At 30.8% G+C, this 26,057-nt stretch overlaps 1 non-coding gene across 1 annotated transcript; it reads left to right on the plus strand.

The window, feature by feature from the left end:
* Positions 1 to 1,671: 1,671 nt before the first annotated feature.
* On the plus strand, positions 1,672 to 1,743 carry TRNAM-CAU (transfer RNA methionine (anticodon CAU)). Its single transcript has one exon. It is a non-coding gene; the product is annotated as a tRNA-Met (tRNA).
* The last annotated feature ends 24,314 nt before the right edge of the window (positions 1,744 to 26,057 follow it).

Below are 26,057 nucleotides of genomic sequence, written 5' to 3' on the forward strand. Positions count from 1 at the left end.
GTTTAATTTTTTTTAAATAATGAAATATACCGTGGTGTAAAATAGCAGTAAATGGGGAAATTTTCCATCAATATTTCAAATATTAAACGATAATAACTATAAAATTACTGAACGCAGTCAAATTTTGATATTTTAGCTTAATGTGCGACAAAACGATGAAGATAGATGATTGAATAGTGATGTAAGGAAATAATGCAAGGCTGAAGCATTATCGCTAAAAATTAAGTAATGATGGTTTAGACATATGTAACAAATAAGTGAAGAATGAGCAGTAAAACCAATTTATGAGGCAAATGTAGTTGTAAATAAAAGCAGAGGAAGACCGAGGATAATTTTACCGAGGATAGTTTTTCATCTAATCGGTAAGGAGTCGGAATAATCGGCTGGTTTGTATGAGGAGATGCATGAATGTGGTTGAGACGAATATTGGTGTAACGTTCTATTCTCCCTGCCTAGCCCCGCGGAGAAGCGGCATGAGGGTTAATCAATCAATAAGTTATATAAAAAGTCTAATTGGCATAAATTTTCAGAAAATATTTGTATTTACTTAACATTAACAACTTAATCAGTTTTAAGATTTTTCATTGATATCTCAAAATACCAAAGATGAAGAATTATACGGACGTCTATTATTTACTGAGCTTATGACCTGTCATCAGCTGATTTAAATGATAAATTCATATTATTTTTTGACATCTCATCAAAGATGAAGAAGAATATGGAAGTCTGGGCATTTACGGGGCTTACGACCGTCATAGGCTGGTTTAAGTGATCACTTTGCACACGTGTAACATTCACAAATTCTACCCATTATTGACAACCACACTACTCAAATTCTTGGAAGTTCTATATATATGAACCAATTTAGAAACCTTGTTCATGAATCTCTAGAACTTCACTAGAGACATCTATTGGTGAGATGTAAAGAAGCTTTTTACTAAGCAGAAACTCTTATATTAGCATGTGAGATCCGAATCCTGGATTATAATCACACACATGAGAAACGCCAGAAAATACCATTTTCATTTTTATTATTAAGCTTATAATTTGACCAGATAATTTATTTACAACATTTTGAGTGTGTCCAAATACTTGTTCACAAAATCTGGATTATCTCCAATTACAGGAGTTATTTTCATATAATTTTTTGACATCTCATCAAAGATGAAGAAGAATGTGGAAGTCTGATGCCCAGACTTCCATATTCTTCTTCATCTTTGATGAAATGTCAAAAAATAATATGAAAATAACTCCTGTTATTGGAGATAATCCAGATTTTGTGAACAAGTATTTGGACACACTCAAAATGTTGTAGATAAATTCATATTTGGTGTGACATCCAACATTCTACCCATGATGGACAACATCAAAGTATCTTCAAATGTATTTTTTTGCGAATGATATTTACTAGATCTTGAAGTTGTTTACATATTTTTTTTATCAAATGTATTTAATATTCTGCAATAGACGTATTTATCCAAGGTGATAAGATTGTTTGTAATACGCGTATCAAGGTCGAATATCAAACATATGTTATACATCCATACATATGTCCACATATGTTACAATACTTAATATTCAAAACGTTATTTGGTTATAATGCTTGCACAGATTTTCATGCTTTTCTACATGTTTCAAATGTAATTACGTATTTAGTCGCGAAATGATATTAGCAGAGTGGCGCAGCGGAAGCGTGCTGGGCCCATAACCCAGAGGTCCGTGGATCGAAACCACGTTCTGCTAGAAGCCTTTTTTATTGTTTTGTCAGTAAATATTATTATCTTTCTAAAATGTAAAACATTCGAATGTTTAATTTCATTTTTATACACATTGAGTCAACGTTTTAAAAAAAAACTTACTTATAAATATTTTTTTAAATTTTATATGTTGAACTTGCATTGAATAATTTAAACAAAACAGATAACTTTTTGGTGAATAGAACTCTCATTGTTATGCAATCAAGTTGCAAATCCTGCTTCCATTATCCTTCTTCTTCTTCTTATTCTTTTTCTTCTTCTTTGTCTTCTTCTTCTTCTTCTTGGTGTAGGCTTTGTGGCCTGTCCATTATTCATGGTCATTAAAAAAGGTTCTCAATATAAAAGAGATATTTATAAACATGAAATTAAAGTCGGTAGACTTTAAATATGCCATATTGTATTTGATTGCATGTCATAAACATTTTTTTTCGTGTACTTTTAAAAATAAATATTGGAAAATTTGAAATCTCTATGAGAACACATTATTGTAATTCTTTATTTGTCATAATGTGTTTAATAAAATTTAATTTCATAATTTAAATTATTTACTGCATTCTTAATTTTTGCAACTATCCATTTATTTAAATATTTTTAATTTTTAACATAGCAATTTTCATTTGAATGTAGAAATGTTATTTTTATTAATTGATTCTGCACTTACTTTGTGGTATTATCTATCCCTTTTATATTAAATATTAGTTGGACAATACCGCCATTTCATAAAATATATTGTGACACGTGTTTCAATGCATTCCGCATCATTTTCAAACACCGTATTGTGGTGTTTTAAAATAATGCGGAATTCATCGAAACTCGTATCACAATAGATTTTACGAAAAAATAGTATTTTCTAAGTGAAATTTAAATAATAAAAAAAAAATATTTTGAAAACAAAAATCATTTTTCAACATTTGTAGAATGATTATGCTAACTAGCGGGTTGTATTTAAAGCAATATCTTTCAACTAACCACAAGTACATTTCTTCATCACACAGTATTAATAATCGCATTAGTTGAGGACAGAAAATCAGAAGAAACCACCGAGAACAATTGAGTCTATGAAATAACAGATTTAAAACAAAGTGGCTCAAGTCCGTACGAATTAGGTAATGCTTGCATTTAAATGGATGTAATCCATTAAAAACGTTAATTATATGAAGACATAATCAGTCCTGCGCTTAAAATTTATATATATAGGTGTAGAATATGTTTGATGGAGTGGAGATGATGCTAGTGAAGGAGCTCAGGTTTAGTGACATGCAAACTATAAACATCATATTGTGTAGACAATATACAAGTTGATAAAACATCAAAAATACAACACCCCTTTTATAAAATTTTGTTAAAAGTGAATTTTAAAAGTAGAATAATGCAATATTTCAAATTCCAATGTTCAACTTGGTTCGATCGGTCGAACATTTCTATACATAAATAAAAGCGGTCTGAGTCAAGCCGCAGAATCTCAATGTTGGAACATGTATCGAAAACGATTCCAAGCGAACATCTGATTTGATATTTAAACACTCTTATATAACCTTCCTATGAATTCATATGAGATCATCTGGTTTAAAACTTGATATAATTAAATTATGAAATTGAAATAAAGAATAATAATTAATCTAAATAATAATTATTTTTCTGATTTTGATGAACATATATAAAATAACAATCATTTTTTGAATTTTAAAAATGGTATTGAAATACAACATTCTAATAAAAAAGTAAACTCATTACATAATTTAGAGATTTTGGAAATTAAAAAAGCCATAAAACAAAATTTAAATATTATAATTAATCAATTAAATTTAAGTAAGGGTCCTATTTTTAATATTTTTCCAATTTCTGTTCCTAAAGTTTCTGCACAGTAGTTTAGTGTTTTTTGTGTGTTCTCCACTTTACGTATGCGTACGCAGCTTCACACTGTTTTTTTTTTGGGTGATTCCATTAGTTGTTATTTGGGGTTGCTATGCAATGAATAATAAAAATAACATTTAGGATTTCTATGGAGTGTGTGGAAGTTTTTGGTGAAAGTATTTTAATATTTTAAATATTTTTTTTATTTAAAATAAACCCTGATGATTACCATGTATTGTTGAAACAGGTAGTTTGAATTGTATGAATAAAAAAAGTGGTGAAAACAAAGTCTTTTAATTTTATAAAGATATTATAAAATGTATCACATCTGCGGAAAACATTCAAGAAATGAAATATAGAGTTCACGCATTCGTAGAATAATTGCTAAATAAATTCATGAAAATTTTTTTTTCTGTATTATTAGTCTGGGTGTTTGTAATGTTTTCACATTTATCATATCTATCCTTACTATCCATCCTGCAGAGAAACCTGTAGAAGTAGAGGCTTTGCGGGTTATTATTTATACATTTATATAGTATAAAACCACTTTTTGAGTTTACCAATGTAAACACGACTAGTTTTGAAAACCACAGATATTCTCATAAACAGGTGAAAATATTAACTAACAAGCAATAAATAAATAATCTAGGTTCTGATAAAGACGGATGGGGTAATAACTGTAAGGGGTAGTTAGGAGGTGAGCAACTCTATCAAAGCCTAGGTAATTTATCTATTACTTGTCAGTTTGTATTTTCACATGTTGTTGAGAACATCTTTAGTTCTCGAAACTAGTCGTGTTTACATTAATAAACTCAAAAAGTCGTTTTATACAAGTGTTTATTATTTTAAAATTTTAATTGTTAAGTTATTCCACAACGCTTATGCCAATTCAATAATAAAATATTTAGTTATACGCATATCACGTATAAAGATAGGCAGGTTTATATATTTCACCCTGCGTGATGTACCTTTGTTTTGAATTAGTGAAGCGAATAACCGGTCACGATAATCGATAATACGATCATGTTTAAACCATATTAGGAATTCTCCGTTACTCATTAAAAAAATCAATTATTAATCCATTGTTTATCGTTCATCATTCATTAAGATTCCTCATTTAGATGAATCAGTTTAATGCCTTGAAAACAATTATTTTTACCCTAATCGAGTATTTTGACTATAACGGAATTATTTTCTTATCCTAATTAATCAGAAACGTTAATCATTACCAGTTTTTCTTCAAATAAATCGTCAATTCTCATTAGCGCGCAATAAAAATCGTTTGTATCTCTTTAAATTTATAATCCTTCGTTTTTTTAAATATGATTATTTCAAATTCAATTTAGAATCTTTATAAGATATCATTGGCGGTCAGATGAAGAAAAATGTTTTTATAATACGCTAATAACAGTTTGAACGTTTTAAAATTAAATATTTAAAAAAATAAGGATTCAAATTTGTACAAACACTTTTATTCTATTATTTAAAACTAGCCAAGGCTCAGTTCAGTAAAAAATGTGTGGAAATCACACAGTTCTAAAAATTTTAAAAGGGTGGTTCTTTCTCAATCATGGATGGATTGATGTATGTTGCACGAGTGAGGGCTGGTTAAGTGATCACTTTACCAGTCGATGTCAGGTTATAAGCCCTGTAAATACCTAGATCTCCATATTTTCCTCATCTATGTTGAGATGCCAATATTTATAACTTCTACGTTGAAAAACCTAGATTTGTGAATACAGATTTGGAGAATTTCAAAAATTTTGGGTAATATATCCAAAATTAAACAAGGTTATTGGATTGGATTTTACTTATGTTTACATGTCAAAACTAGTCATATATGATAATATATTACCAGTTTTGGCATAGTCAAACACTCCAGACATTATCAACAAGTGTTAGATAATGTGTTAATAAGACGAGACGTGTCACATATTATCATATATATTTAAATAAAAGTAGAATTCAATCCAAATTTCTTGTTTAATTTTAGAAATATTACCCAACAATTTAAAATGGAATTCTACCAACCGTCTGCAGTTACAATAATCACTCTCAAAATATTTTGCGGACAAAATATTCTAATTTAATATTATTTGTTCGAATGCGTAAATTTAATTTTAAAATATCAAAATATCAGAAGAGATGGGTGAGGAAAAATACAATTGGTTAATCGTACTTCTTACGAAATGATAATTTTAAATGACAAATTATAAAATATACTTTGTATCGATGAACCCAGACTAACATATTCTTCTTCATCCTTGTTAAGATGTCAAAAATGTGTATGTATGTAAAGAGTAGTGAAAGAAAAATAAAAAGAAAATAATGGGTGTTATATGAGAATGCATAATTACAACTTATTTACATGGCGATCAAGAGGTGTCGGCGGTAATGTCTCACCCCCTCGTCTGCACGGCGCGTGCTGAATATCCCATTCCCGAATAGTTAGAACGAGCTTTCGCTAAGCTTTAAGCTCGGATCCCAACTCCGCACATGCGATTGTGCATCCCGACAAACCGATTTGTGCGCTCACAATAGCGACAAACAAAATTAATTATGCGATTACCGGGTCCTGCGCGTGGATGGCGAATGCCATGTAAGCAGGATCATGTCATGAGAACGACACCCCAAGTAAGAAAATGATAATAAATTCTTAGATTCCCTTTTCCCAATCAATAATATATTTATATATATATATATATATATATTATATATATATATATATATATATATATATATATATATATATATATATATATATATATATATATATATATATATATATATATATATATATATATATATGTATATATATATATATATATATATATATATATATATATATATATATATATATATATATATATATATATATATATAAATATATTATTGATTGGGAAAAGGGAATCTAAGAATTTATTAAGCTCATGATCTGTTATTAGCTGAGTCAACCGATCGTATAAGAAACCCTATAAATTAAACGAGAGCTTATATTAAAAATTTAAAAAAATTAAACAACTTTGTTTTAACCACCTTTTTATTATAAGTACAATTTAACCAACCGGTTTCGACAAGAACCTTGTCATAATCAGGATTTATTACATTCTAAAACATTAAATTACTCATTGTTAATTACATTCCCTTTCCAAAAATATCCACATACTATTTTGGTAAGGGAATGTAATTAACTATGAGTATTTTAATGTTTTAGAATTTAATAAACCCTGATGATGACAAGGTGCTTGTTGAAACCGGTGGGTTAAAGTGTACATATAATAAAAAATGTGGTTAAAACAAAGTTGCTAAATTTAATAAAGTTCTTAAAATGTGCCACAAAGTATCTGCAAAAAACATTCAAGAAACCTTAATATCATATTTAAGTACAATAATTTGAAGACAATACATGTAAACATATTAAATAAAGTAAACATATCATATGAAAGAGTTGAAAAATACATAAAAATTAAATAAATTTAAACACTTTACAATTTATCGCTCATTGAGCAAGCACCTTTTCATTTTCGGAGATGATAGTATACATATATCTCTAAAAATAAAAATGTGCTTTTCGAAAACCGTTGGTAAAAGTATTCAAAATACAAAACCATTAAAAACAATGTTTGACATTAATCTTATAAAGTTTGTACACTAACGTAATATTTAATTAATAGTTACATAAATGAATAAATACTTTCCTGTTACATTTTTTGATCCTTCTAATGCTATAAATATCCCATTCGCAAATGGCCATTTTCAAATCAAAACAAATAAATTAATTCCCACGGAATACAAGGTACCGTAATTAAATCCATAATATACCTGCAAGTTATTCCCATAGCGTTCCCCTCAAATTTCAGTGGCGAGCATGCTATCAGGCACCGACGCATTACAAACACCGTTTGCGGTCGTTCCATACAAATAATTTGTTTTTAATGAACACTGCACTGAATGGCGGCTCATTACCGAACCCTGCAATCTAAGTGAGAAATAAATTGGTCATTGAATTGGACGATATAAAAGCGCTTGTGTGTGTGGCCAATACGTATTACCTACCACTACATATGCACAGGACCGAATTTTTACATATTATAAAAAGGATTTTTTTTGTTTTACCTAACGTCCAGTGAATCTGAAGTCTATGTATTATTCGAAGAAATAAAATAACATTGTTTTTTTATCCACTTACTTGTAACACTTCACAAAGTGAGAGTCTCAAAAACAATGTTGTTTTATTTCTCCAAATAATATATTACAATGATCCCAAAGTTAGTGCTTTAAATATTCAAAATATGAAATCTATGCAGCTACGGTTTATGTAATATCATGTCCCTACTTAAGCTTAAATTTTATAATTTTTAAACACTACTTACTTGTTAGTGGATTTAATCTGTGTTTAAAGTTATTAACAATCTCACTTAGTTATTTAATGTTTTGACATAAAAATTGTGGAACAATCTGATCATTTAAATATAAAAATAAAACCACTTTATGAGTTCATTAATGTATACACGACTAATTTCGAGAAATGCAGATATTCCCATAAATAGGTGAAAATAGATTAAATTTTGTGGAACAATCTGATTATTTAAATATAAAAATTAAACCATTTTATAAGTTTATTTATGTAAACACAATTAGTTTCTCAAACTACTGACGTTCTCATCAACAGGTGAAAACTTTTTTTATGTTCACCTGTCGATGAGAACATCTATAGTTCTCAAAACTATATGTGTTTACGTTGATAAACTCAAAGGATGGTCTTTAACACGTGTTTAATTTTAATATTTAAATCCAGGACTACTGCGTCAATCTCCCATAGTAATGCAATACTACACACTAATTGATATGCACATTGATGTATTAGTTTCATATTTGATTGTAATATGCATTTAAATAAATAAATTATTAGGATTCGATCGGACCTGCAGTGTCTATCCCCATTGCAACTCGTGAATAAATCTGCACAGCTGAATGTCGAGCTGGTAAATTAGATCGGTGAATATAGGCGGTGTAATGCACTTTCGATGTCCTGAAACGATGCAATTTATCAGGTAAAAAGGTAGCTTGAACTGATGGGCTCTTATTTTACACTTATATAATTTTCAAAAAACCAAAAAAGGACATATCCGTGTTCTTTACTACTTATTTATTATAGGTATCGTCTTTATAATTCAAAATTGTGTCTTATTGTCTTAAAAATTTATCTCTTTTATCCAATGATACATTAAAAAAATACAATTATCGATTTATTTAATTCACTATATTTTTCAAAGGTGTCTCCACTTGATATTAAAAATATATCATTCTTCCCTTTTTTATGTGCACGTTACATAAGTGTGTAAAGTGATTACTTAAGCTAGCCAAATGCCAGGTCGTAAGCCCTAGGACGCTCAGACTTCCATGTTCTCAAATAAAAAAGGAAATAATGATTTATGTTTCTTATCAAATTGAAACATGTTTTAAAAAAATTAAAAATCTATGTATTTGTTTTTATTTTTATGTACAAAAATACTTCAATTTCATACTATTGCTCTAAGCCTCTAAACCTCTGAGCCTAAGCGGCTCATTGTTATAAATTGTGGTAGAGTGGGTTCGAAACAATAAACTCCGACTCAAGAGTCTGCGACACTAACCACGGGACCACAACCCAACATAAATTGAAATCTCATCCATAGGATGAATAATCCAGTGTCCGATTTAATGAATATTGTTTGTAAAATTTTTGACTTTGTCCAAATATTTATTTACTAATTCTGGATTCGCTCCACTAAGGAGTTATTTGTATCAATATTTTATTATTGACGTCTTAACCAAGATGAAGAAGAATATAGAGGTCCAGGCATTCTGAAAACTAAACACAATATTTTCAAATACTTGGAAATAGCCAGATTTGGAATAATTGGCGGATATGTATGAGGATTTATTTATGTGGAATAGACGCAGAATGTTCATAAAAACAGAGTGTTTGGCATTCTATTATATCAGCATATTTCTTAGTTAATTAGCTGGACTAATTGCTGATATATCGAGATTTTTTTGAATTAATAACTCTTAAAATCTCTACGTTTGGAGGCTTGTATGCAGATAGGATAGAAAGGATGAAGAAGGCGAAAGTGAAAAATACACAGTTTCGCAGTCGAGCTTCTACCCAACTACGCCACGACGCCTGTCTTAATTGCTTGTCTTTTTTGGTGATGAAGTTTGGCTTCCTAATTTCCTACGACTGATAAAGTTCTTTTTTTTGCTAACAATATACAGACATATAAATACAAATATTGTATCATTTAAAAAATTATAAACATAATTAACTTTTTTTGTAGAGACTCACCAAGCCTCCGTGTGTGTCTTGTCGATGGAGATCTTTTAATATAGGTTTTTTATTGTTTTTATGTACTTTAACATAAATACAAGCAAAAAAGAAAAAATGTATTTGAATTTTCACACAATCAATTCTTGATCATTTTATTTTAATTTTTTTTATTTCTTAATTTAGCTTTATTACAGCTAATATAAACATTTGTTTACACTTAATTTATATCATCTTTATATATATTTACATCTTACAGTAATCAAAACATTTATTTTTAAACTCTTTCAGGCTCTTTTCATTCTTCATGCATTCAGGCATCTCATCATACATTTTCAAACCCTTATGCATTAAACAATTTTGCGACTCACCCGTCGCTTTATTTTGCCTTTGCTCCATATTTTATTTTGACCTCTTACCTCTATCGGCAACAAATAAAAAATGATTGGAACGATATATTACAGTGTTCTACTCCCATATTTATTGTAAATTCTTGGGACTTTGAACCTCGTCTGAAATTTAACGCTGGTGTTAGGAGAAGTAGCTTGACCATCAGATCACACGTAACATATTACACATTACACATTACAAGATGGCGTGATGAAGACTAATAACATTGCACGAAACTAATTAATGTCGGTTAGTGCCAACTGATTGGGCCGATATAACCATTTAATTCGAGCTATTGGCTAATTACAACTTTAATCGTGTGTTACGTATACAGACTGATGGGATTTAATTCGGTTAATTGAACACGTCTCATCATCACCTTGTCTCCAGGTTATCTCAACGTAATTGCTTAATGTATATTTGCGATATTAATTTAGAATTAAGTATGGAATTAGTTTTGAGTACCTACTTATTAAGTACCTACCGAGTACTTAAAACGCATTCGGCGAAAACAGTCTATCTTATAGAAATATCGTAAAACTAACTAACTAACCATCACGCTACTTCTTGCAGGGGTAGGCAGAGAGAAGAGAACGCCAAACGACTTTGTTTTTGCAAACAATCATCCACCCTTCCATATTTTCAAGTATTTGAAATACTATATCATGCCAAGTTTTCTTCGGTCTTCCCTTGCTTTTATTATCAACCACATTTGCCTCACAAATTTATTATTCAATCTATTTTTCCACATGCCCAAACCATCTCAACACACCTATCGTAATTTTATTGATAATGCTCACCTCAGCCTTGCATTTTTCCTCATCTCACAATTCGAACGTCTATCATGCAAAGATCATTTTGTCGGATATTTGCCAGAGAAACATATCATTTAGATTTTAAAGTATGAAGTATCTAAAAATTAAAACTGAAATCGTTGGTTTGTAATAAAATATACGTTGCATATTTATTTTCAAAATATTATTAGTATTCTAACCCTACTCTTAATTTCATGAGATTTTTTTCCTGAAATGTTGGATGTACATTTAATTATAAATATTCAAATAAATTTAATTTTTTTAATGCCTTTCAAGTATTCTATATATTAACTTGCTTATAGAAATAAAACAATTTTAAAAATGAGGAGTTTATTATTTTGTGATCCCAAAAATAATAAATAGATGATCGAAAAAAATTCTGAAATTTATTTCATTCATTCATTCAAACCCTTATCCGCACCCCAATGGTGCATAGGGTACTGCATCATACAAACGCAGTGTTATCTTGATCGTTAACACATGAAGGAAAGGTGATCAGCCCTCCGCTTCAGGTACCAGTCCAGGGTAATATGGAATAAATATTAGAGTGAAAAAATCACTTATATTTATTTGACCCCCCTGGGAATCGGACCCGGGACCTCCAGAACGGTAGCCGAGCATGCTGACCATTACACTACGGAGGCGGAAACTTATTTACTAAATGGAATTTACGAATAAGATAACTGCATTGTCCCTATATAGGATCCTATGCAGCGTTGAGCAGTTAAATCATTTATCAAACTACGAGTATAAATATTATTTCGATTACTCTAGCTCCATTTTGTCTTCGGTTTATCGTGCGTCTTATTTTCCAATATAATATATTTGAATTTCGTAATAAAATTCGAGGCATTCGTGATAGTACGAAAATTCTTTCCTTATTTATTTCCACTTGGAATTACATACTTTAAATTCGAGACTTCTCCTATATACGGCGCTTTACGCCTTATTTATCGGGACTCTCTTTGTTCCGAGACGGTCATGCGTTTGTTTAAAATTCATGTTTTTAGCCTTTGGTGTAATATGCAAATATAAAATATGCGATCTCCGCAGACATTTCAATAAGCTCCGTACGTATAATGCAAAAATCTGAGTCGTGAAACACTGAGATCATGGGACATAACCGTGTCTGGACCATTTATGGATCCTGAATAGTAATACACGATCAGCTCTGCGCTCTACTAAGATAAGTGGTACCCGCGCAAGATTTATTACATATTAAATTTATACTTGTCAAATGGGATTGCCTCTTACTAATAAGGAAACGAGAGAGAATTTCACGTGATCACTCTTAGCCAAAAATAATTTGGTTCACATGATTTATATACTTTACACAACTTCTTTAAATTTTCTTTCAAAAATTAACAAGACACAAGTTCTGAAACAATATTTTTGAATTAATTTTTTTAAAACAAAAACCTAAAAGCTTTTTCCACTGGTTGATTTTTCAAATTATCACAACGAAAGCTAGACGCTTAGCTAGCTAATTCAATAAAAGCAGAAAAGCTTTTGTGTTGATGCTTTATTGTTAAAATATAAAGGTTTTTTTTTATATATAAAAGATTTAAAAAAAATAATAAGTGTTGTAAAGTTAACTTTTTATGTATACCGCAATGTGTTGCCGAAATGGATCCAACAATATTTGAGTTTTATGTATTAAAAAATAAATTTAATATTTACTTGCTTTCAGGATTATTCGATTCTCCGAATAGAAATTTGGAAAATTATTATACAAACTTCGGAGAAATTCCCATAGGAAATCTGAGGATATTTAAATTCATAAATAATCAAAACTTAAGCTTCAACTTATTTAAATGTACTTAACATATTTCTTAGTTTTTCAGAAGATTGATCTTACAGAACATACTGTTGTCAAAAATAAAAATAAATGCTTCAACTTAAAAAAAATAGAGTCATGGAGTAGGCTGATATTTTTTTCTCGAGTTATCATCATTCTATGTTGTTATTATCATTTTCACGTGAAATGTCAAACCATTGCCGTATTTGCATATAAATATATTTAAAAATATTTATTTGAAAAACAACTCAAATATTTTCTTAGTACCTACTCTATTTGAGAAATAGAATACAGATATTCTATCGTTAAGGTTGACGTTAATTTAAATATAAATAAGAAAATGATTTTGAGGTATGGAAGCTTTCCACTTTTCACCCAATAATAATACTCCTTCCTTGAAGCATGCCGGTTCCCCTTCAAAACACCGCAAATAATAATAATATTTATCAAGGACCCAAACAATGCGCCGAGTGCATCCTGCTATCCTGGTTATACGAGGGAAGCTCGAGCCATTTCAATATTCAAATGTAATTGCATTAATATGAGATCCATATTTCACGAGAGCTCGAATACATATTTCGTGTGTACGTAGGTATATTTAGAGTCAGCATTGTATTGTGTGGAGATCTCCTTACTACATTGTCTGATCGTCCTTAATGGAATGTCACAGACAGGAATCGAACACAAGTTCTCGTTGCCTGGGATCAGAGATGAATTCAACATGTAGTGGTACACTGTACCTGCACCACACTCAATAGCAACTTTAATTCTGTGAAATTTTACTTACATAAGATTTTCAATACGATATTCAATACGATAACATCTACAAACATTACGTGGGATTTTCGTCATAAGTTATTTCAGTTTTAATAAAATTGGTTATTACTTCAGTCTAACTAAACCTATGTTAGCGGTCGGTGTAAGATTTTTTTAACTTGTGTAAAACCGATAATTACTTTGGTTTTCCTAAACATATATTTTACTTTTATTTTAGTTTTGCGACATAAGTTTTTTTCAATTTGCGTAAAATCGGTTATAACTTCAGTCTTACGAGACCTACATATAAATTGTGGGATTTGCAGCATTAGTCTTTTCAACTTGTGTAAAATCAGTTATTATCTCAGTTTTACTTGACGTATATATATATATATATATATATATATAATATACGTGTGTGGGATTAATTTTTTTTTTAACTATTGGGATATCATCCTTAATAAATTCAAATGTATTAATTCTCTTCTCCTTTTGTATAAACTGTACTCCATACCTAACTTTAACGACCTGGGAATGTGGTTTTTTAAATTTTTCCTTTAAAAATTATTTCCCGATAAAAATTAAAATGACTCAACCAAATGTATACAAATCCCTTCAAAATTATCATTTTCTAAAGGTAGCCTTGTATTGTATAAATATGGATCCATACCGAAATAATTCTCTTATTCTGAAATTCCAGATTGAAGAATTGGTATCTGATGTATTATATTTCAAAAGGTGCCTTATATTATTTTACCGAATTTCCAAAATCAAACATCCATATTATACGTATAATATAATATATACATATGGCATATGGCATGTGAACGAATAATGGAGCATGCTACTGCAAACATTCCGACAAATCAAATATTTAATTGCTTTCTACACACGCGTTCTCCCAAGAAATCCTCATAACAATATGTCACCTAAAGCCGAATCGTAATCATGAATAAATACATATTCTGCTACATAAACGGGGTCTGCGTTTATTTGCCAATTTCATTTCGCGCAGAATCTCGTACGAGAATACAGACAAGATTTGTACGGAACGTAAATTACCCAGCCGAGTATAACAATGCTTCTGCCTTACTAACGTTATATTTTGAAATTGAAATATTATACTCGATAAAATTTTGCGTAATTGATACATATGTACATTTGGACCAGCATTGTATCATGTTCTGCTAATCTTAGCTAATGTTATTTTTTGACAACTGAACATAGATGATGAAGAATATAGAAATCTGGGCATTTAAGGGGCTTACGACCTTCATAGGATGGTTCGAGTGATATGATATATTTAGTATATTTATTAGTATATTGATTAGTTATATTTACAATTCAGATAATAAGTTACAATTACAATTAAGACGCTTAAGATAATTGCAGCTTCAAGTTTATCATTGAATTTGTGTCTTAAGCAATAATTTAAGTATGTCCAATAAATGTCTCACCTCACCAATAAATGTCTCTAGTGAAAATTCTAGTGATTCTTGAATAATGTTTCGAAATTGAATCATATACATATATATGTATTTATAGAACTTTAAGAATTTAAGTAGTGTGGTTGTCAATAATGGGTAGAAATGGTGAATGTGACATGTGTGTAAAGTGATCACTTAAACCAGCCTATATTTATAGGAATTTAAAAAAATGGAGTAGTGTGGTTGTCAATGGTTGTAACCAGCCTATGACAGGTCATAAGCCATGTAAATGGACTTCTTCTTCGTCTATATCGAGATGGTAAGAATTGTATAATTAACTAAGTGGAGATAACCCAGATTTGTGAAAAAGTATTTGGACACACTTAACATGTTAACAAATTTATATATTTGTACGAGAATTTCAATTACGAAGTATTGAGTTTAGCACATACGAGTAGTGACAGCCTCAACCCGACTATTCCTGTCAACGTAATAAATGTACCCGATCGAGCGAGATTTGTAAACCACCTCATTATTTGTTAACTTTTGATAAGGCGTCTTCTTAGAAACGGAATGTAAGTTATTTTCAGGAAATAATTGAGCAAGTCGGTTCGGTCGCCGGTCGCCAGCAAGTTTGCAGATGTCAATCACTAACACGATCAAACTGCAATGCCAACTACTAAGTCTGGAGTTGAGATAGACCATTAATTGGCACAGGTCAAAAGCTGTCACTGTGAGCTGTTACGTTTCAAGGGGGACTGTTAGCAGGCGCTCTAGTTGGCTGGGGAAGAGCAACGGGCTCTTATACGAAACTGACTCGATGGAGCTAGACAGATCTCGGTATGAAGAGACATATGTACGTATCTAGTGCGGGGTAAACCGCATCTCAAACAACAAAAGCAAGACTTGAAGGTTGTTTTGGGATTACCGACACTTGGAAAGTGATAGTTTATCAACTAATGACTCTTACTTGGAAAAACATTTAGTTTATTATCGGCTATAGAAAGCGATATGACTCGAACCAACATTTTTAAGGAAAAAAAATAATTAATTATTACTTTTTCTATCAGACTTTGAATTAATCACCCTACGAATGATAAATCAATATAACCTGAGATGAAAGATTTATTGTTTTCAGACTGAAGAAGATGGAAATCTGAGTATCCCAGGGCTTAAGAATTAGCTTAAGTGATCACTTTATACACTTGTGTAACCATCACAATTCTAGCCAATATTGAATGTTTGTACGTTTGCATTAATTTTTTAACATGTATTTATGCGATGGTGCATGTATTTTGGTGACCTTTTTAAATGAAGTTATAGAAAATATCACTTTATTAACATTTTTCATTCTTCATTTTCCAAAAAAAGATGATTAACATCTTGAATAATTAGTCGCCATTCTAATTTTAGAAATTCTCATTAAAAATGCAAGTAGCATTCCTGCCCCACTTAGTAAGGGAATGTATAATAAATCATATTTTGTTTGGCTGAATCTGTTTTCATTCCTCTTCACAAAAAAGGCTCATCCAAAAAGTGTGAAAACTATAGGACAATAGCACTTATCTCTCACACCAGCAAGATAATGCTATATGTTCTAAAAGCACGATTACACAGTTACATTGGATGGCAAATACCAAAGGAACAAGCTGGTTTTGTGAAAGGAAGAGGAACAAGAGAGCAGATCCTCAACATCCGCCAAGTGATCGAAAAAAGCCGAGAGTTCCTGACGCCAACAGTTTTATGCTTTATCGATTACAAAAAAGCTTTCGACTGCGTGAAGTGGGAACATCTGTGGAAAGTACTCATGGAGATGGGAGTCCCATCCCATTTGATAAAACTCATCCATGGACTTTATGCCCAAAGTAAGGCAATCGTAAGAATCAATGGCATAAACACTGCAAGCTTCCCCACTGAGAAAGGTGTAAGACAGGGATGCATACTCTCCCCTGACCTGTTTAACATCTATGGGGAATACATCATGCGCAGGGCTCTCTACGAATGGAATGGAGGAGTGTCCATTGGTGGCGTAAAGCTGTCCAATATACGATATGCAGACGACACAACACTTCTGGCCAAAGACCCAAAAGAGATGGTAGATCTCCTTAAACGAGTAGAGATTGAGAGCAAGGCACTGGGACTAGAGATTAACCAAAGCAAGACCAAGATCATGATCATAGATCGATCTAAGAAGTTTGGTGATCTCGGGAACTCACTGGAAGGTTTAGAGATAATAACGAGTTCCAGTTCCTTGGATCTCAAATCAGCAATGAAGGAACTTGTGAAGGAGAGATTAGACGTCGTATCGCCATCGCCAAAAGTGCCATGTCTAAGCTAGACAAAATTTGGAAAGACCGGGGTGTGAGTAACAACACCAAGATGAAGCTTGTCAGGAGCTTGGTCCACTCCATTTTTCTCTATGCTGCTGAAACATGGACTATAAAAGCAGCAGAAAGGAGAAAAATTGATGCCTTCGAAATGTGGTGTTGGAGGCGCATGCTCCGAATTCCATGGACAGCTAGACGCACCAATGAGTCCATTCGCCAGGAACTACGCTTGGATGGCTTGTCTCTGGCCAATATCTGTACCCGACGGATTCTCCAGTTCTTTGGACACGTTGCGCGTGGCAACGAGGATAGCCTGGAACGCCTAGTTGTGATCGGTAGCCTGGAGGGAAAGAGAGGGAGAGGAAGATCCCCCACACGATGGACCGATCAAATTAAGGCAGCAGCAGGCACCTCAGTGGTTGGAGCGCTACGTGCAGCGCAGTCAAGGGATAACTGGAGAAGAGTCATTGCTTCTGCAAGGGTCACAACCCTCAGCAATGAGGATTAAGACGGAGAAGAAGAAGTTTGCTTCCATCTTCTAAATTCTTCAATATGAAATTCGATTTTAAAATATACCAACATAAATTTTGATTCATTTGTAATCCAATTTAATCTTAAAATAAATTTGATTGCCGATATTAAAATATTACAAAAATAAAGTATAAAACTTAAATAATGAAAAAAATTTACCAGTATGTAGGTAAGATAAAATATATTATACATATAAAATATATTCATGTTGTTTATCGCGTTTTTATGGATGTCATGTAAAAGAGTCGCAAAAGCCTTAATTTGGTGAAAGCATTCATAATTTAATAATTATATAACATAAATGTAATCATAGTCATTATATTTCTGCATTTTCACGATGAAAAAAAATTAATATACTTATAATTTATATTTGAAGCAACAGCTTTGAAATTTTCCATTTTATATTAAAATGTAACATTATTTTAAAATCACTATAAATATACAGTGATTTTAAAATAAAATTACATTTTAATTATATGAATACACTTGTTTTAATTATATTTAAAGATTTTTACATTCGATTATATGATTTAAATGTGTTCACGTACTAGTATGTGTGTCTGTACATTGTATTTGATTCGGCATTAAGTTTTTCAACTGCAGATGAAAACATCTGTAGTTTTCTAAACTAGTCGCGTGTAATGAAATAAAACTCACCAAGCGGAATTATACAAGTGTTTAATGCTTATATTATAATGTTTTAGTTTTGTGCACACCACGTAAAATTTACAAAATGGCCACTAAGATAATTGAGCTTTTAATCAATGCGGTATTAGTAAAGCATTTTTCATTTAACATATTTCCCGTGTTTACCGATACGTAAATATTTTGTAATAAAAACGATAACATAAAATATACTATCCTGAAATGCAATACGTATAGTCAGTCTGTCTGCAGTAAAGCAAACTAGAACCATCCAATGAAAATGTTATTTTTCGTTAGTAAAACGTTCCGCTGATGATCAAATGGCTGTTTACTTTCCACGACCCCATCAGAAGTTACATAATGAAAAGTCAACTGTGTTCGATTCATCCAGTAAAGGGAAAATTTCAACCGTTATCCCCACTCAAATAATAGAATTGAAATACCGGTTCACTCTTTACATAGTTCACAAGTTACGATGATTGAAAAATATATTTAATGTTGCCAATTTAATTGATTTTGTATTTGAATTTTACTCGGTAAATACCACTCATTCTTAAAATCTATTTTGACAAGTGTTTCGATGCATTCTGTATAACTGTCAAACACCATTTATAAAGCTCAGTCTAAATTTAAATGTTGTACCATTGGAACGTTTAAGGATGATCAGGAAGTAGAAGCAGCCTTTTTATCAGTTAGGATAAGGACAATAGAGAGGAAGCTTTAGTAATTTTCGTATTGTGAATTATTATTTATTTTCTTCAAAATGCTTATTTCACATTAATAATTTTAAGAATTTCTTCACTTTTATTGTTATATTTATCAATTAAATAATTATGTAGCTTTACATATGGTGTATGCTTACAATAATAAATACATCGAAACAGGAGTCAGTATAGATATTAAGATATAGTGGCTTTTAGAAGTAAAAATTTCACGTATGTAAATTGATCGCTTAACCTTTCCCTTCCGGTGCTAAAATAAAACGTGCGTCCCGGTGTTGTGTAGTCACTACAGAATAAAACATGAGCAATTTTAAATCTGAAAAATACAAACGTTCATTTGATTAATTAATTATAATCATTAAAATTTGCTGAAAACATTTAAAAAACCATCTGACAACGCTCATGAAAGAAGCATAGGTCCACTCTGGTTGCGACTATTACAACATACCTCCGATGTACCTGATAAATTCTGATTATTATTAATAGAATTTTTTTAAAACGATGCGTACATATGTAATGGAGGAATACCTTAAATCTTAGATTTGTATTTATTATATTTATAGAGATATTATGATTATTAGAAGCAATTTGTAGTAGGTACACACAGGGAAAAGAAGGTTAACCAAGCCTATGACGGCCGTGAACCCTGTAAATGCCCAGACTTCCATATTCTTCTTCATCTGTGTTGAGATGTCAAAAATTTAATCATTTGTAATATTTAAGTAAATTGTGAATATTAATTAAATGTTACAAAGTTAATGCAGACACCATTAACGAAATAGTATGGTTTCATTTAAACCAATTTGTTTAGCCTTGGGTAAAGTTAGAATCTACAGTACATTAATATAGTACAAGATTATAATAATATTATCCTTATTGTTGTAAACTAATGTACAACTTTTAATTTTAATCATATTATGACAGATGTTTCGTGGGAGCCAAAGTTAGGCTAGCGTACATGATGGTATGGCAAAATACAGAACACTGAACTGGGAAAATTTCAAATTACTTTCAAGGTCGCCGAGAAAGTTCATCTGCTAACAAAGTTAAATTTTAAAAATTTTACATTTGTATTATACCACTTATTGAGTTTTATTTTAATTCACATGATTGGTTTCCAAAACTACAGATGATTTCATCGACAAGTGATTACATTTGATTAATTAAAAATGGATACATTTTACCACAAAGTGACTGCCAAATCAATTAATAAGTAAGTTTATGTACATATACTTTGGTACAGTTCATTGACCATTGATTTATGTTTTCCGTTTCTTTAGGGCAGGATTACCGATAGCCCGCAACAAAATTTTCTTTGAACGTATGTAACATTTAAATTAATTGATTTTTAACTAAAAATATCGTTTTTGTATTGAATAAAAAAATCTTTGAAATAAATATGTAATTTTGAAAAAAAATACTTATTGAATGGTAAGTAGTCAAAATGATATTTTTTCAATACATAATTTTTATTAAATTAAATTTCTAAAATTTTCTAGACAACACTTGTGGTTTCTCACGCAGGCAGTCGAGTACTGAATTATATATTTGAGAATACACCCTTAACTTCTAAGCGCGTACCTCGATAGTTACTCTTAATAAATTATGAGAAAATTTAAATATAAGTTAGTGATAACAGGCATACGTTTTATCACTATTTTCGATATCTTAGAAATTGATTGTTTATTCTTTACGTAGAATCGATCAAATGCTTGAAAAAAAAATCATTTCAATGTGTTTATTTTGACTAATATGTCAGTTTGGTTTTTAGATATAAGTAAATCAATACTATTAAATTATATTAATTCTGTTACTGAGTTAAGAAGTAATTAGCACCTGTATCATCTTCTTTTCGTCATTTAAAGAAGTTTAAAATTCTCAAGACAGGAAGACGTTTCAACTCGAGACTTTTAATTAAACCTTGTGTTTTACTTTTTACTTTTACAGTTACAAAGAGGTAATTTTATTTTGTCGACATTTGCCGCACAATGCTACCGTTTAATTTTTGATAGCATTTAGTAGATTTTTTTAATATAAACAATAATTACGAATTATATGTTTTCCAATCTAATCATCCGACAATGAAATCTATTGTTTGAAAACACACTTTTTAATTCACAAATCGGGTAATGCTTGTTTTTTTATGTTTAATAGATTTATATTATCCACTGACACTTCGTGATGGAATTGCATTTTTAATTTATTATTAGATTAAAACCAATATTTTAGCTTTTCCACTTTTTTATTTGACCAGCGACCGGGTTTCGTCGTTACCGACATCATCAGACTGGTGAGAGGCTATAAAATTGTTATGTTATATATAAAAGAAGGCAGGAGTTGATAACCATGATTTGATATAATGTTATGAGAAATTAATTTAATTTTAGTGAATTTAAGTATTGTATGATATTTTAAATATTTTTTATAAAGGTTTTTTTGTATTTAACTTTAAATAAAAAATCTTTGTATTAAAATTTTTTTGTATTTAACTTTAAATACAAATTGTTATGTTATATATAAAAGAAGGCAGGAGTTGATAACCATGATTTGATATAATTTTATGAGAAATTAATTTAATTTTAGTGAATTTAAGTATTGTAAGATATTTTAAATATTTTTTATAAAGGTTTTTTTGTATGTAACTTTATTTAAAAAATCGTGCTTTCAATACAAAATCGTGCTTTCAATACAAAAAAACCTTTATAAAAAATATTTAAAATATCATACAATACTTAAATTCACTAAAATTAAATTAATTTCTCATAACATTATATCAAATCATGGTTATCAACTCCTGCCTTCTATTATATATAACATAACAATTTGTATAGCCTCTCACCAGTCTGATGATGTCGGTAACGACGAAACCCGGTCGCTGGTCAAATAAAAAAGTGGAAAAGCTAAAAATATTGGTTTTAATCTAATAATAAATTTTTATGTTTATTCTGTATCTTGAGGTGAAGCGAGATTTAAGTGTCAAATATTGAACACTTAATTGAAAAAGAATAACTAATTCGTTATAAAAAATCAGAAAACATGTTGCAGGTTTTTCTTTATATATATTTCTTTAAATTTGCTTTTGAAAATATAATGGCTTGGTTGCTTTTTCTAATGCAGCAGAAATGGCAGTGTTTTAATTATTAGCAAAAAAATCTATTTAATTTTTGATTAGTAAATACCACAATTTCACACACCAGTGTTTGAAAATGATGTGACATGCATCGAAACTCGTGTCATAATAAATTTGAAAAAATATTGGTATTTATCGAGTAAAACTTTAATAACAAATTGATAGATATTATTACAAAGTGACTGCCAAATCTATTAATGATATAATTTCTAAATAAATTGAATCATTTGTGAAGAAAAAAAGCTTTTACTTTACTTTGTTTGTTTTCAATAAAGGCAAATTGTTTATTGTATTTTATTTCAAAATAGTTTCTCCATTTTTGTACGTATATGTACATAAGCATATGTGATTTATCATGTGACGTTTCCGTTGCATCAGCATCAAAACATGTCCAATGTCTAATGAGGCAAACATTGTACAAACCACTCCATTCCACATCAGCCCTAGTTCACCACTACCCTTATGCCAGCACTCGTAGACAACCCTCTGCTCTGCCGACAATGCAGAATTGCCAACCTTAACTCAATTTAAAGCAGATAGACTGCAAAACTGCTCCGTCTTTTGCAACGTTCATGTCCAATTCTATTTATTTTTTCCTTTGTGTTCTTTTAAAGTTCTCTGCTCTTTATTTATTTTGAACGAGAATCTGCCGTTTACCATTTACGAGTATTTGTGCCACGCTTTTTTTAATGTTTTTTCCACGCAATGTAAAAGATAGAAAATATCTTTTTAATATTTAAAAAAAAAAAAAAATATTTTTGATCACCACAAATATGTAATATGGTAGGTATTTTAATGTTTAAAAAAATTAGTGTAGAATATCTATTTTTGGGAATACCATGTCAGTGATTTAGTGGTTCGTGTGCTGCTTGCAGGAAATCTCAGGTTTGATTCCTAAGAGAGTCAAAATTAAAAAAAATAATAAAAATTTTCATACACATTTACCTAACATACTACCCTAAAACTTAAACTAGCAGTGCACAATGAAGTTCACTTCCAAATATTAGGTTCTAACCCTAATATTTGGAAGTGAAGCATGGAGTTGGAAAAAAGGATGAAAGTAGACTGAATGCAGTCGAAATATGATCTCTCAGACGAATGATATTTATAACGATAGATCTTCGAATGGTGACGGAAAGAATGCAAGACTGAGATAATCAGTATTGATAAAATTATGAAAGTTGGAGAATGGGTTAACAGTAAAAAAAATATGTCGCAAATGTAGTTGCTTAGAGAAGTACAGCAAGACCGAGGAAAACATGGTTTGATCAAGTATTTCAAATACTTGATCACACCAAATAATCAGGTCAGGAGTCGGCGGGTATGAATGAAGATATGCATGAATGTGGACGAGACGAAAATTGTTTGCAAAAACATATAGATGTTGCGTTCAATTCTGTTTGCCTACCCCTGCGTGATGTTTAGTCAGTTAAAATTTAAGGTACAATTGAATTTCGTTGAATATAAAATGTTTTCAAGAAAGGATTTGCTTTCGAAAGTGAATTTTCAGAAATTATATATTTGATTGAATCTTTAAATGAAAGTACGTTTATAGTATCAAGTCGATCATTTATTATTCCTGCCTTCTCGAGTACCTTATCCTTATTTCTTATTAACTTGTAGTCGTGCTTTTTCAGCACCTGAAAACACTTTAAATTCTAATCTGCTTTGCGTCGTACACAGTAATAGATTTCTCATGAGACTCCAACCGTCTACCGATTTGTAAATTCAGCTATCTGAGATACAGAAATACAATTTGAATCATATTATAGCAATTTTCGCCGTTTCGACGCATTTTACGTAAACAGAGAAAAACGAGTAAAAAATAATAATGTTTTTTAACAACATATTTAGTAAAAACTAACTAACTAACCATCACGACGCTTCCCCGGAGGGGTAGGCAGAGAGAATGGAACGCTACACCACTCTGTCTTTGCAAACTTCCACATTCAAGTATTTGGCATTCTTGATCGTGCCATGTTTTTCTCGATCTTTCTCTGCTCCTTTTCCCAATTACATTCGCCTCATAAATTTGTTTTACCGTTCTTTCTTTACTCATTCGCTCTACATGTCCAAACCATCTCAACACACCTTTCTTAATTTTATCGATAATGCTTATCTCAGCTTTGCATTCCTTCCTTATTTCACTATTCGAACATCTATCATACATCGTTTTGTCGCACATTCTTCTGAGAGATCGCATTTTGACTGCATTCAGTCTACTTTCATCCTTCTTTTGCCTACTCCATGTTTCACAAACTACAACAACAACATTTTTCAAATACTTCAAGTCCAAATACTTGTTCACAAATCAGGATTGTCTACAATTATGGGAGTTTTTTTTTTGGCGACATTTTCAGGAGTTTCTTGTGCATGTGAGTATAATATAGGATTTGGACCTCACGTACAATCCATATTCTTCTTCATCTTTGTTGAGATGGTAAAAAATTAATATTTCATTTGAAGATTTAAAAAAAAAATGTCCGCCTCTATAGTGTAGTGGTTAGAGCGCTAGGCTACCATGCTGGAGGTTTCGAGTTCGATTCTCAAGAGGATCAAAATAAATATGTGTAATTTTTCAGTCTTATATTTATTTAATATCACCCTGAACTAGTACCTGAAGCTCAAGGTTGATAAACTTTCCTACGTGTATTTAACGATCAAGATAACATTGTCTCAGTATGCTACTGTGCCCTATGCACCATTGAATTAGAAGAGGTAAGGGGTAGAAGAAGATTTTTTAAATAAAATAATGTGTTTCAGCTCAGATTACGAATTTCTTAAAACAAAAATATATCAAGAAGTATCGAAAATTTGAGTCGTGCGGTTGTAACCAGAGGAAGACCGAGGAAAACTTGGCACAATCAGGTATGTCAAATACTTGAAAGCGGCCGGGTCAGGAGTCGTAATAATCGTCGAGTATGTATGAGGAGATGCATGAATGTAGAAGAGGCTAAGAATGTTTGCAAAGACAGAGTGGTTAGTTAGCGGTTGTCAATCATGGGTACAATGGTGAATGTTGCACGTGTGTAAAGTGATCACTTAAGTAGCCTCTGATACGTAAAGCCTGTAATTAGACTTCTATATTCTTCTTGATATATGTTGAGATGTCAAGAACAAAAATATATCATATATCACAGTTTGCTCAAACCACTTCCCCGTATAAAGTGAACGACAATATTTAATCTTCTTTCCCAACAAAAACTGTCTCTTGAAATGTGAAAATCAATTATTGGTTCCGATATCACAAACCTTGTACAGCTTTATCTCTCAGATGCCAACAGCAGTTGTTACTAACAGTTACCAGATATATTGTGCAATCACTGATGAAATTGATATGTCACCAAATACCACGGTAGACATCTCTCGTGAAAGGAAAAACAAATCATTTCCTTATAAAGTGAATCAAATATTATCTCAAAAAATCAAATTGAAAAACTTATTTTTTACTTACATGTTTCTGACAATGAATAAAAATTTATTTGTCTTCTTCTAACCCTTATCCGCACCCAATGATGCATAGGGCACTGCATCGTTTTGACGCGGTGTCATCATGTTCGTTACTTACACCAAGGCAAGATCACTATTTTTTTAT

Source organism: Brachycentrus maculatus, unplaced genomic scaffold (assembly GCF_059751285.1).
Source record: "Brachycentrus maculatus isolate JH-2025_06_01 unplaced genomic scaffold, ASM5975128v1 h1tg000208l, whole genome shotgun sequence".
NCBI classification, from domain to species: Eukaryota; Metazoa; Arthropoda; class Insecta; order Trichoptera; family Brachycentridae; genus Brachycentrus; species Brachycentrus maculatus.